General features: G+C 50.3%; 1 pseudogene; it reads right to left on the bottom strand.

Annotated features, from left to right (window-relative positions):
- Positions 1-5,147: 5,147 nt before the first annotated feature.
- LOC149371699 (uncharacterized) lies at positions 5,148-6,001 on the bottom strand (annotated as a pseudogene).
- Positions 6,002-14,501: the final 8,500 nt, after the last annotated feature.

The following is a 14,501-nucleotide window of genomic DNA, read 5'->3' as shown; positions in this document are numbered from 1 at the left end:
CCTCGGATTTTTCTGGGCGAATTGCCTGATGACACTGGTGATAAATTCATTTCTGTGCTTCATTACACGCTCTCGGTGCACACTCATCATACAAAGGCCGTCCAGTCTGTCGTTTGTCATCGTTGAGCGTAGCCACGTTTTCACTCTCCTCATTGTACTGAAGGAGCGTTCGACCGTACAGGTAGTAACTGGCAAAGCCAGAGCCACCTCAATGGCTTTTGCAACACCAGGGAAGAATGTCTTGGCCTGATGTAGAAGCTCGCAGTAAGTTATTTCTGATGGGTCCCCAGTTTTGTTGCACCACATCTCGTACCAAGAGATGGCCTCTTCCTTGAAGTTGTCGATGCCGTAAAAGCACTGGAGTTCTTCGGCGAGAACAGCGAACTCAACACGGCTCAAGTGCTTCATTTTTGATGGATGCAGCTGGAGAAGTTTGAAGCTCCTCTCATTGCTTTCAGAAAAGCGCCGAGCTAAAGAAGCAGTGAGGGAGTCCAAGTACGGCACATATATTGCCACACGGTGGTATTCCTCTGGCGACTGAATCCCGTAGTTGTCTCGGTGGGCCTGACGAGAGACTTGTCTTGGTACAGATATCACCACATTTAAGTGATTGGCTGCCTCCCTTGCTGCATTCATGATGTTAGAGAACTCCTCTACAGCGTTTGTCCGGTGGCCGCGAAAAATACGTTGTAGCTCAGTGATGTGGCCATGCACAGAATGGAAGTCCATGGATACACCTTGCAGAATGTTCGTAGCTGGTTCGAGCCGAGCGCTGTACTTCGCTACAATATGCAAGCAGACGATGAAAGATGAGCTTGTTGTTGCGCAGTAGAGGATGTGAGCTCGTTGTCTAGTTGCAGCGTTCGAGCATGATTCCGTGCACGCGAGCTGCTCGAGTGCTTCGACTATGGCCACGTAATGCTGAGAGAAGATCCTAATAGACTTGTACTTTGCAGACCATCTTGTCTCACACAGCATCGGAATGTTGGGCACCAATTTTCTCCGGAGCACGCTCTCGCGGAAGAAGTTTATGGTTTGTTTGATTATCCCAATTGTGTTTCGAATTTCAGAGACGTCGTTCAAATCGTTGATGACGAGATTTAGTTTGTGACTTGCACAGTGGAAAAATAGTGCCTTCGGGAACTGTTTTTGTATAATTTTGTTCACTCCAGCTTCTTTTCCAGCCATTGTAGAGCATCCATCGTACCCCTGTCCAACGAGGTTCGAAAGAATCAGTCCGACATTCGTCAAAAGCTTCAAGATTGCCGCGGCGATGCAAGCGGAGTTTAATTGCTCCAGCTCTACAAATCCCAAAAACTGCTCTCCAACGCACACTTCGACTTCCGCCTTGTCAATAAAGCGAACGCCTATAGACATCTGCTCTTTTCCTGAAATATCTGCAGTTTCGTCAGCAAGAACGGAAAAAGCAAACGCTTTGTTAGTTTCGGTAACTATCTGCTCTCTCAGGATGTCGCCACAGATTGTGATGATCTCGTTCTGGACGCGGACAGAAGTGTACTTGGCATTGCCAGCAGAAGAAGCGAAGTGCTCCTGAAGTAGAGTATCTCCAGCTTCTACACGAAAGTCAAGCAGATCATTGAAGACTCCACTATCGGACTGCTTGCCGCGAATCGGCAAGTCATGCGTCGCGCAAAAGACAATGGTGGAAACTATTGGAAATAGTTTCCCACGGTTCCTTTCAACTTGCGCGTGCAGTGCTCTGTTCAGCTGCTGTACAACGGGTAGCTGCTTGCCTTTCATCACATCCATAAAGTTCTGTGAGGCCGTCATTGCCTCCTGGTGCCATTGGGATTTTACGTGATCCCTGCACGCCTCGTGCATTTTTCTGTAGTTACTGAAAGCGCGCACGATAAAACTACCTTGAGTACCCCGGTGAACACGCGGAGGAAAAATGACGCAAAAACGACAAAAGGCGCCTTTCGCTGTCGCTGAGTACGCAAGCCAGGGGGCGTAATCTCCCAGCCACTGATGTCGAAAAGGCCTCTTTCCAGGTGTTACATCCTTCTTAAAATCATATGTGACATTTGGCGACCATGGCTTAGTAAGAAGACGTAACTTCAAAAGGTCCGGTATGCCAGTGAGTTTAGCTTTGCCTAGAAACTCTCCTAAGTCATATTCTTGAGGCAAGTTATTTGTTTTCTTGATGTTGTCTCCGGACTTCGATCCCAAGCAAGGAGAAAGGGAATCGTTTCGGCTTACTGCGTGACCGGAGCTCGCTGGTGGAGTTCCTTCCATGGAGACGACGACGCCGGCTACTGTCCGGTGATGAAAGGTTGCATCGCTCTGGTCAAATCCGGACTTGAATCCCAAGAAAGGAGAAATGGAATCATCTCGGCCTGCTGCATCACCTGAACTCACTGTTGACAGAGTCCCTTCCATGGAGTCGACGACATCAGCTACTGTCCGGTGATAAAAGCTTGCATCACTCTGTTCAAATGCTACACCGTTGTCACATGTCACACCAGAATCTGCAGGGGCGCATTTGGATAATGCTTCGTCAGACAACCGCTGACGCTTGAAGAAGCGTCGAATATCCATCATTCGGGACCGCGCGAGACAAAGCTGGCTATGGAGTTCCTCGGGGTTGGTAGTGTTAAAAATATATACACATTGATTGGAAAAACGGTTGAATGCGTACGTTGAAAACAAAAAATGACTATGTATGCAGCGAAAACTTATTTACAAGATAACTGCACGCTCGCAGCTTCATACACCTCGCTCCATCTTGCTCGCGCAACCGCACAGTCGAGTATTTGCACACACACTACTCGCCGCTCGTCGTTTTCTCGTCCGCTGTCTTGGTTGTTCTCAGCTTCGTTGACAACCGGCCACTAAAAACACCGAAGCACAAACAAAGAGGCGCGCACACGCAAGGAACGCCGCGCGACTTCCGAGGGGAAGGGACACTCGCCACTCCGGTCGGAAAATTTGTTTTGTGTGTTTTTATGAGGTTCAGAGCCCCAAAACGACTCAGGCTATGAGGGACGGACGGTCTCTTTACCATGCACTGACATCGCACAGTACATGGGCGCTGTTGGGATTTGAGGCCCAGCCAGAGGTGACAGGCGAACCAGGCAGGCGCCATCGGGCTGCCTTGACCAAAGGCGCTGGTTTCCGGAGAAGACGCAAGGAACGCTGGTGTGGGGGCGCCTCTGGAGACTGCGTCGCCGTGAACAAAAGCAGCTAATCCCCTTTGCCGAAAATTCTGAAAGCGGCGCTTGTACCGAACTGCGCTCTCCCGTGGATCGGAGGAGACAGCGAGCGGCGGCGGCGCCAACTCATCGCCCGCTTGCCCCTGAGCAGTCCGACAAAGCGGGGATGGACACGGCTGATTTGTCCCTCCCTCCTGAAGAATTCATCGGTGGCCGGGGTGTGCACTGTCTGCCTCCGTGTCGCTATCTCTCTAGAGATCAAAGAAACAGGCACACATCTCAAGACGGCTCGAAACACATGCTCGCCGGTGCCGCTGTATGTCTGCAACGACGCGTCCCCGGACGCGGCACTTTGCAGATGTGACCCAAAGCGTGGAAGCAGGGCCGCTTTTACTCTTTTGGCTGAGCGCACCGCCGCCCCTGACGTGCGGCCATCACTCACGGTTCGAGTGAGTGATTTTCCAGGGGGGTGCAGCCGCCCCCCCTTGCCCCCCCCTCCGGACGCCCATGCTTTTGTGCGATATGTTCATTGTCTGGGTCAGCCCTGAGCTGTCATAGAGTAATGGCACTTGCAGAGAGACATTATTTTTTATTCTTTTTCGGTTGTACCACCATAGTATTTGTCCTATATCAAGGTACATGCGGATACAAAGGAGCGGGGAAAGGCTGACAATTTCCCCCCTAACTGCGCAAGAAATTTTCCGTTGAAGACCTGCACTAACTCGGCTATTTTTGCACATGAATTTCGGAAATCCATTGCGCTTAAGGGACCACCTCTTCTTGCCTGTTCGCGCAGGCATCAAGGCAATGAGCGCGCTCATGCATTGGCCCTAGAACTTTTCGTCTGGGCCCTCGGGAATGACTCAGCCAACACCCCCTCCAATTTCACGTATCTTGCGGACGTGCGGCCCGCAAGGAAGCACTATTCTCCTCCCCGTTGTGCTCTTTCTTAAGAAAAGTGCAGACAAACACGTTTCCTGCTCTTCTCATCTACTCGGACCCCTCGCTTGGTCGTGCGCAGCGTTCGCACTGAGGGGACCGACCAACCCTCTTCCATATGGTACGACGATGTCAAGCCTGGTCTCCCCATCCCTAACCTTTCCCAAACCTCCTGGGCGGAGCGGCTAACTGAGCCTAGCACTCCTGGTCAGAAATGGCTGGTGGCATGAGCGGAGTTGGTGGCCGGCACCTATGAGACCCCGGACTAGGGGCATCGCCTGTGTGGGACATATATATCGACAATAAACTTGTTTATTCTTCCACCTTCACTTATAACCGCAGTACTCCTCCAACGGTGGCCCATATATCCGCTCGTGGTGAAATTCCTGGGTCCTCAGGTGAGCCTTGAAGCGTTGCGCTTGTATTGTTTTGAAGCGAAAGCTTCATTACGGGAACTCGGGCTTCAATCGCGGATCGCGTAAATATGACCTTCAGCTGAGTTAGAGATAAAACCATAAAAAAGAGAAAAAGAAATTGAATTAGTATCCATGACTGGGAGTTGAATCCGCGCCTGCATGAACAGATCTCCTTTAAGGGCCGCTCAGCGAGGCCACTTGGCTATTTTTTTTCTTCCATGGTATTTATTCTACGTGGTAATGTACAGAAATGATATATATATATATATATATATATACACGTTGTTTGTTGTTGTGGTTGTTTTTTCTTCTGCTTTTCTAATCAATTATCTTTAAGCGATAGCATATGCAGTAATATTCTCCATTGATCAACACCACAAAATAAATACATATAAAATAAAAATTCCCGATGTTCCTTGGTTTCTGTGGCTGTTGGCATCTCTTAAAATTTATAACGAGCCCCTCATTCCCCTTCGTGTTGCGTGTGCGTGTGTGTGTGCGCGCGTGCGTTGTGTGTGCGCGTGTGCGTTGTGTGTACGCGCACACACAAAACAACTCTTTACAGAGTACGTATAGGTAGGCGCTACGTGGCACAAACTTGATAGAAAACATAACAGAACTAAAAGGCCGGCAAGGATACACAGCGCATCAGGAGAGGAAATGAATCCGTTAAAAAGTCCAATTCGTGATGTCCTTTACCTGCAGCAACAATCGGCTGAAATGAATTCTGGGCGAAACAACAGGTTCAACGTTGCTGTCTTGCATGCGCGTTTTCCAAAGGCTATGAAGTCTGATCAGAAGAATCTTATCATAGGGTTTCGAGTCAGGGTGGGAAACAACAAGGTAGCGCACACTGTAGGAATCGAAGAGAAAATCTTTCTGTAGCGTCCTCTGCAACACATCCCAAAACAAAATCGCGTCTTTGCAGTCTATAAAACAATGTTCATTTGTTTCAGGCACATTGCACAAGCGGCAGTTTACAGAAGACACAAAAATGGTTTTCCTTTTGAGCCACGTGTTGACAGGTAGAGTTTCGGTGTGTAATTTACAGAAAAATGTTTTGGTGCAAGGAGAAATTGTCATTTTACGCACTCACTTCAATACATCATGACCCGTGAGCCCAAAGTGGACAGAACGATACAATAGGGGCGGGAAGAGCGTCGTTATCAAATCCCTGTACAGATTTTTGCGCAAAACAGAATATGAGTACTCATTTTAAAACCGAACTGTCAAAAACCGCACGGAGGCATAAACTTCCTGCATAAAGCCTAGTAAACGGGGGCGTTCAATAAAATTTGAAGAAACTACTAAGTTCGGAAGTAGAGTCATGAAGTTAACCTGCAAGAATGCTCTAATAATCGGATGGGAACAATCACGAAAAAAGAAGAAACGGGCAACAAGCTGTCTCACATACAGGTGCCCTAGGCCCAGTCCCCCTGCACAAACAGGCCTGAAAAGGTTATCACGCCGCATGGGCTCGAATTTAGAAGAGCAAATAAACGTCGCAAATATACGATGGAAACGCTGTATGTGATGTCTGGCGCAGGGAAGGACCTGGAGTACGTAATAAATTGTTGTTGCCAGAAAGGTGTTGCAAGCCTGGGCTCGACCAAAAATTGAAAGCCGATGCGGGACAAAAGTCTGAGCATAACGCTCAACGGCCGGAACTCGCTCTCTCTAGTAATGCGCACTTGATTTGTTGGCATGCACCAAAATATTTTGGAGGCACACAAGACCATTCTATTCCGGTGTACAGGGGCGGAATTGTACCCCATGAACCAAGCCATAGGCAAGAACTTTTGGAGCGATTCATTTGAGCACCAGAAACGATGCCAAACCGATCTATCGTGGACAACACATCATCATTGCCGGGCTCGTCAACGCAGAAAAATGCAGTATCGCCAGTATATGCTAGCAATTGCAGTATATGCTAGGTGTTGAAATGCGCCAAAATTTCCTAATTATAAGCATCAGGAGAAGCACTAATAATCTACAAATACGGACATCACCTCATTTGTACTGGTCACTTGTTTGCCATTGGACATCATCTCCGAAATAAACTTTGCAGTCGCATGACGGCGCTCATCAAGCAAAGTCTGTCGTGTCGGATGCTCACGTTGCAAATCACGCTTGGTACGAGATCGAACACGGGCACCCCTGTAGCGTTCTGCATCAAATCTTTGTAACTAACTTTTGAGACTAGCAAATTCATCCGTATATAAGCCAGGTGCTGCGCATTCCGATTCATACAGGTTGTACAAATTTTTCCTGAGTGTCTGCTCCTGATATTTCGTGTAAAACGACCTCACGGAGCCAATTTCTATAGCTGTAGCACGCACACCCTGCTTAAACAAAAAAAAAGCAGCGAAAAACGTCATATTGCTCGAAAAACAGGATTCCAGTTGCGAGCGGACACGAATGACAAATTCCTCATCATTAATTACTGATGAGTTCAGCTTCCAAAGCGCCCATTTCGGCAAATTTTGAACAATCACTGCCTCCGAGGCGAGCAACCACCATAAAGTGATCAGAGAATGAAACTGGTACAGTGTCACAGACCAATCCTCGGGAGACAAGTGCGAAAGATACAGAAATTTGATCTCCAGCGTGAAAATGGCCCTGAATGCGTGTGAATAAGCGGGAACCAGGACATGAGGTTCCGGTATCAATGAGCCCTGCATTTCCTGTAACAAGTGACAAAACTTCGCCGCTCCTATCCCTGTGTGTATCAGGACCGGCACGATCAACTGGGTCGCACACACAATCAAAGTCACCCATTAGCACAACGTGCCGGTCAGAGTCGAGTAAGCTGGCTATGCCTTCAAAAAGACTAATGCGCTGTGGTACAGTATTAAAGGCATAAACATTAATTAGTCGCCATGGCATTCCATAGAGTAGAAAATCGCAGCATATAAACCGGCCCCCATTATCGACATTATAGGTCAATTGCCCGAACAGAGAAGTGTCTTGCGCAGAAACGACCAGCAACCCGCCGACAAGCCCACAGCATGCGTTACGAGGACATTATATTCTGATAAAAAGGGCTGCAGGGCCACCTCGGTATCCTCCTAACTTTCAGTTTTCGTCTCCTGGACGGCGATATCATTAAGGTTCCTGCTGCAGAAGAGTCGGTGGAGTTGCACCTGCTTCTGGCGAGACCTAAGGCCACGTAGTACATTCAGTGTTGCGAATACTAACTCTGCGGAAGCAGCCATGATTGTATCGTGCTGGGTCATGCCGACCGTGGCACGTGCTACGCACCGGGTGGCTCGTCAACCGACGACGGGCTACATAAGCGCTGATAATAAACGCAGCGGCAGCACTGCCACTCGCGGATTCGTCGGCGACTGTCTGTCTCTTATCGGCCTGTCTGGGGCTGATACATGACGTCAGAAGCGGTACCAACGGTGCAAGTAGCTACGACGCTTCGTTCATCCCGGATCTACTGAAGCCACCGGACCATCTTCGTCTAACGGGAAATGTTCACAAGAACTGGGAGCTTTTCAAGGTTCGAACTGTACGTACAGTCTTTGTCAAAAGTAACCAGGCTGCATGGTTTGCTTCTAGCTCGTACTGTGGAGCCCTTGTGACTTTCCTAAAGACCAAAAGTTGATGGAAGGTAAGAAGACCCCCAGTCCTTGCCTTTAACGGCCATTTCAGCTTCAGGGAAGCTGTAAGTGCTCCACTGTACGGGGTAGAAGCAAACCATGCAGCCTGGTTACTTTTGACAAAGACTGTACATACAAGCAACAGAGTCAGCAACGCCACTGGCAGAAGCTGTTAAAACCGCCTGGCTCCTGACTGCTGCCGGGGACGACGCACTGGAAGTCTTCAATGAATACGTTCGCTGCATGCGAAAACAGGCGAGACTACAAGACTGGTAAAAAAAAGATAAATTTGAAGAGTACAGCGGAGAGCAGCGAAACGGAATTCTACGAAAGATACGTCTTCAGAACAAGGATGCAAGATGAAGCTGAACTGGTGAAGCTGAAGAAGATGAAGCTGGTGAAGATGAAGCTGAAGTTGCAGTACAAGCAAGGTACTGCAACTTCACATGCTGCCCGATTTAATGATTCGCAACCAAATCGTGTTTGGTACCTGGAGCAGTAAACTACGGGAGAAAATGCTGAGAGAGAAGAAGTTGACGCTCCAGAAGGCAGAACAAATCTGTAAGGCCGTAGGAGTGTCGAGCAAACAAAACGAAGCAAAAGTGGACGCTAGCGAAAAAGGCTATCCACGTCGCAGCCAAGGGCTGAAAAATGCGTTCCAATGCTCCAAGTGTAACAGATGACATGAGCCAAGGAAATGCCCCGCCTCTGGCAAAATCTGCCGCGCTTGAGCAGGTAGAAATCATTTCGCGGTTTGTTGCAGAAAGCATGAGGTTGGCGAAGTTCAACATGAAAATGAGGATTTCGAAATCTGGGACGTCACCGTATGCGGAATCCAGAAAACGGAATGGATTGTTAAGACCCAAGTTGGAGAACATCAGGTTGCGTTCAAAGTGGATACTGGCCCCCAAACTAGTCTATTACCACTGTCCGTGTACAACAGATTCCGAAGGAAGCCACGCCTGAGGCCAAGTAATTCCGTCTTGCGGTCCTCTAGCGGAAATGCCATCATGCACTACTGTTGTGACCGTACTTCTGACCACGTGGGCCCGATCAAGCATCTACCGTGAACAATCAACAAGTCCGACAACCTCGCGACGGCGGTGGGAGGTGGGATGCTTGGAATGCCCCTCCGAGCCTCAGCGGATTAGTGTAGCAAGAATGTCAAGGGCCATTGTCAGCAGTAACCCCAGCGAAATTCCTTGAGCGGAGGTGACCACTATAGCGGCGAAGGCCGGGGACGCGCCGGAGGTATTGTCCGAGCGACCACAGCGGAGGCGACGTGCCGGCGCCGGTCACGCTGGCGGATAATTGAAGAATTCTGTGTCCCCGACTCGCGTTCTGGGCAATCGGCGGGGAGGCAAGTTCATTCACCTGCTGGAAGACTTCGGGAGATTCCTTTCCCGCAGGGCTGGATGAGTCAGCATCTCCCCCTCTCATCGACCCAGCTGCGAGAGAGTGGAAAAACCCGCACCTGCCCAGCCGTGGGTGGTAACAAGAACGTCCCCTTCGGTCCATCCGATTGGACAGTGCTCGTCGACCATTATTCCCCAGCCAGGGATCTGGGGAAACCGAACGATATTTAACTCGGCCGTGAGTGTGGCCGAGGGAAGCCTGCTAGCCCCAGTCGACTACGGTTGACGAAGACGTTCCCCTTCCACTGAGAGCCATTCTCAGTCCCGCTCTATGTAAATAATGTAAATACAGTTTTTCCTTCACTTCCCCTACTCCCCGTCTCCGGCCCACGTTCCTTCCTCCTTCGGCACTGCGGCGGTGATCCTGTACCCGATGCCTGGTGGGACACGCTACTAGTACGGCAAAACATATCACTACGGAGTGACAACTCAAGTAGTCACGGTCAAGGATTGTCGGTGCCTAGCAGATTTCTTCGTTGTGAAGCGGAGCCAGCCCATCTTAGGTCTGGGACTGGCTGAATCCCTAGCACTACTGTCTCGTGCTGTCGATTCCGTGACCACAGACAAGGTTGCCCCAGCAGTACAGGAATTTCGCCACCTCTTCGAAGGCACTGGTTGCGCGAAGCGTGAGTAACGGATGGTGCTTCGTGACGATGCAGTTCCGGTGATCCACGCAGCGCGTCGCGTCCCCTTGGCGTTACGGGAACCTCTGCGGAAAGAACTCTTGCGCATGGAAAAGGCGACATCATCTGAAACTTGTAGAGCCCACTGATTGGGTAAGTCCTCTTGTTATTGTGAGGAAAAAAAGACTGTAATCTCAGGGTGTGCATGAATATAAGAAACGTAAACGCATGCTTGAAACGCGAGCACTACCAGATGACACAACGTGAAGATATTGAGGCGGAGCTGTCCGGCGCAAAATTCTTCAGTCTCCTCGACGCTAACGCGGGGTTTCACCAAATTCCACTCGACGAGGCCGCTTCAAAGATATGCACGTTCGCCACGCCTTTTGGTCGCTACCGCTTCCTTAAATTCCCATTTGGAATCGCATCCGCACCCGAAGTCTTCCAGAAAACGCTTAGCGAGATTTCTGACCCTTTAGCCGGAGTAAGGGTGTACATTGATGACATTCTGGTGTGGGGATCTTCTAAGCAGGAGCATGACGATTGCCCTAAAGCCGCTTTGTGTGCCGCACAACGAGCAGGGCTAACATTTAACTTGGCCAAGTGCAACTTCGTAGTACAGGAAATAGCTTTCTTGGACGATGTGCTTAGTCAAGCGGAAATTCGTCCAAACCCAGCATTTGTAGACTGTGTAAGCAAAATGCCCTTATCAAACGATAAACTTGCCGTTCATCGCATGCTCGGCGTAATAAATTATTTCGGCAAATATTTGCCAACACTAGCTGAGAAAACAAAGCTTTTTGAACCCTGATACGGAAGGACACCGTGTTTAATTGGACAGAAAAGCGCGCTCAAGAATGGGATACAATCTGCGAAGCCTTGCGTGCTGCCCCGCTGCTCGCTATATCCGACCCCGCGAAGGAAACGAAGATAACGTCAAACGCTTCTAAAGATGTCCTCGCGCTGCTCTCTTTAGCGACACACCAGTGGCTGGCGTCCGGTCGCCTACGCGTCACAAGCATTGACCGAGGTTGAAAAACTCTATTCGCAGATCGAGAAAGAGGTGATTGGAATTGCATACGGCTGTCAGAAGTTTCACCAGCTTGTGTACGGCAGGAAAATCGTAATAGATACCGACCACAAACCATTGATCGCCATTGCGTCCAAAGACATTGGAAACATGCCCCAAGGGTTCAACGTTTTTTCCTTCGTCTATTAATATACGAGTATGTTCTACAGTTTGTGCCAGGAAAAGACTTGATGATTGCTAACATGCTGTCAAGGGCTACACCGGCAGAGCGGGTCGACACTAGCGATTTCGGCGACATTAAAGTTGACGCAGTCGCTGTTCTGTCGTCCTTGGTGAGTGAAAGGACGAAACCGCTTTTGGCGCAGGAGACCATAACGACCCTGAGCTGCGTGCAGCAGCAGAAAGCCTGTTCTCAAACAAGGACGTCGAAGAACACTCTAACCATTTGCCTCGGAGCTTTCAATGATTGACGGAATTCTGCTGAATGGCAGCAAAGTAGTTATTCCGAAGAAGATGCGGCCATAAACGCTCACGTGCATTGACGAGGGTCATCTGGGTCTAAATAATTGCAAAGCCAGGGCAAGGCTTTTAGTCTTCTGGCCCAGTTTGAACTCTGACATTGCAGACATTGTACTCAAATGTGCGTTTTGTAAAACCTATGCTTACAAACAGCCGAACGAGCCTCTCCTGCTACGACCCCCGCCTGATCACCCCTGGTACGGAGTCTGCGTATAGATCTCTTCTGTTATGCTGGATCCATGCATCTCATAGTCTTTAAAGTTTATTCGTATTTTCCAAAGGTCGAAGAACTCGGAGACACGTCTGCAACTGCGGTCATAGACAAGTTGGCAGCCATCTTTGCAAGGTACGGAATCCAGGTGGAAGTCTGCACGTACAACGGCCCCCAGTTTTCAAGCCGCCAATTCACCGCCTTCGCGAGACGGTGCGATTTCAAACGCATAACTTCGACCCCCAAGTTTCCAGGTTCAAACGGGCTTGCGGAAAAGGGTGTTCAGATTATCAAGCGGCTTCTTAAGAAGACAGGGAACGCACATCAAGATTTTTGGTCAGGTTTACTCGGATACCGCTCTGCTCCCTTGCTGGATGGTCGGTCACCGGCGGAACTCCTGCAGAGCAGGCCGCACCAGACTCCCCGACTTCAGCCAGGAGCCCAAAGCACCCGTAAAGAAGCGCCAGCAGCAGCAGTTGTCGGGGAGTCCGCTGCACCCACTGCGACCAGGACAGGTTGTTCGCGTGAGAGCAGGCCTGGTCACAAAAGGCGAAAGTACTAGAGAAGATAGCACCTAGGTCCTACAACATTGCAACTGAAGAGGACAGAACGCTGCGACGTAACTGTCAGTATCTGCTGGCCACCTCGGAGGCATTCGGGCACTCCAGCTACAGCGACGACAGCGATGTGGGAGACGCTGATGCCGAAGAGCCTCCGCATTGGACCTCATCTCGTGCGACTACGCTGGCACTTGGAAGATTGTCACGGACTACGTTCCGCAGTTGACACGAGAGTGTGAGCAGAAAGCCTGTTCGCTTCACGCCTGTCAGAAGCCACTTGGTCCTTCCGTCATCACCCGCACTTACGAAACAGCCGCATCATGTCCAGTGCGCTATACAAACGTCCTCGCCCAGACGTCGTCAATTTCATTTTGATGCATGAAGTACTATGCACACATTTTGGCTTTCCCATGTCATCTAATTTTGTCCCTCAGTCCTCTCAGGTCGACAGGTGCGCACCTGTGCGGAGGCCAAAGTACCCGTGATCTGCAACTGTGTTCTCATCCCCTACGGACGTCCAACGTCGTGAAACAGATCAGCGTCCGTGCAATGTCCGGGTTTCAGTGGGAACCACAATGCACGCCAGTGCTCTCATGGATAGCAGAGGAGCACCCATGCATTTACAAGCGTAGCCTCCAAAAATACGTGGGCATCCATGGGAACTCCGTTATTAGTAGCAAGCGAGAAGGTACAGGGTCGCTCAAAAGTTCCCAGGCCACAGGGCCTGCTTTCTAGCTGTATAGTCGCGCAGTTAAGACGCCCCCGAAGCTCAATATATCTGTATAGGGTAGAAGAAGTATCGTTCTAGCTTTTGAGCACTGTGATAGTTTTATCGGAATCTTAAGTGCCGAGATATACCGAAGAAAAGCGAATCCTCTGGCCTGGGAACTTTCGACCAACCCTGTACTTATGTGCAAACAGGATTCCTCTACAGCATTCCGTGCCGTAGTGTAATCCAGGCGATACACGGATTAGCCTACAGTCTTTCGCCTTCCTTCAATATCGCCGGCGATTTGCAAGGAAATGCCTTCTTGCTTTGAAAAGAACCGAAAAACGCGCCTTTGCACTGTACAACACGAGCAAAAAGCGGGGAGTCCATTCTCATGCCGTTTCGTTTCCGAGTCGGTCGAAGACCCTAATGGCCCAACAGGTGCGCAACCCTTGGGGCCCCCCTCCCCCTTTTTCGGGCCGTCCGTGGGAAGGGGGTTGCACCGGTCCGGCGCCGGGGGCCCGAGCATGCCGGGCGGACGGGTTCGGCGCAGGTGAGGAGCCGGTTAGGCGGCGGCACTGAGGGGGTTCCGGTAAAGGGGCACGCGGCCTTGAAAGGGGCAAGTTGGCCTGCATTTCGTCGCCGCTACCCCAGAAGCGGGCCCCATGCCGACGCAGCAGCATCCGCCGCCTAAGAGGAGACGGGGTGGCCGCTCGCGAAGAAATTAGACCCCCCCTCCACCTTACCTGCCCGCCGCCGGCCCGCGCCCGCAGAGGAATGCACCGGCAGAGACCATCACCCCAACGACCCTGAACGAGACGGACGTGTCACCCGCAGACACACGATCCGTCCTCTGGTTACCAGCCATGCACGCTGTTAGCGAGAGAGATAGAGGGCGGAAGCCGTGACATTCAACGTGCGTCTGCGGTGTGAAATATCACTCGGGGGCCCAGTTGGTGGTAATCAGCCGCGCATGTTACCGTCTTATCTTTTTTTTTTTTTTTTTTTTTTTGCTGGAACCATGTACAAAGGGCAAAACGCTGATCTAGAACACGTTCTGGGCGTGTTTCGGGCTGAACGCGCGGTATCTATAGATAACATTTGGTTAAAAATGGTCTGTATGTAAGCATGTGCAGTTCAACTTATAGAATTTCGTTGTCATTTTTTGACTTCCTGGTCGCAGCGCCTTTGGGAGGCGCGGAACAGACAGTTCGCTCATTCTAGACATGTGTTTTGCCCTCTGTACTGCTGCTGACTGGCCTTCCTACGCCTGCCGATTTCTGGCCGATCCCCCAGTG

This window comes from Amblyomma mixtum, chromosome 1, assembly GCF_055824585.1.
Source record: "Amblyomma mixtum isolate Tamu chromosome 1, ASM5582458v1, whole genome shotgun sequence".
NCBI classification, from domain to species: domain Eukaryota; kingdom Metazoa; phylum Arthropoda; class Arachnida; order Ixodida; family Ixodidae; genus Amblyomma; species Amblyomma mixtum.
The sequence above is the reverse complement of the archived record's forward strand: the minus strand, read 5'-3'. Positions and strand labels throughout refer to the sequence as shown.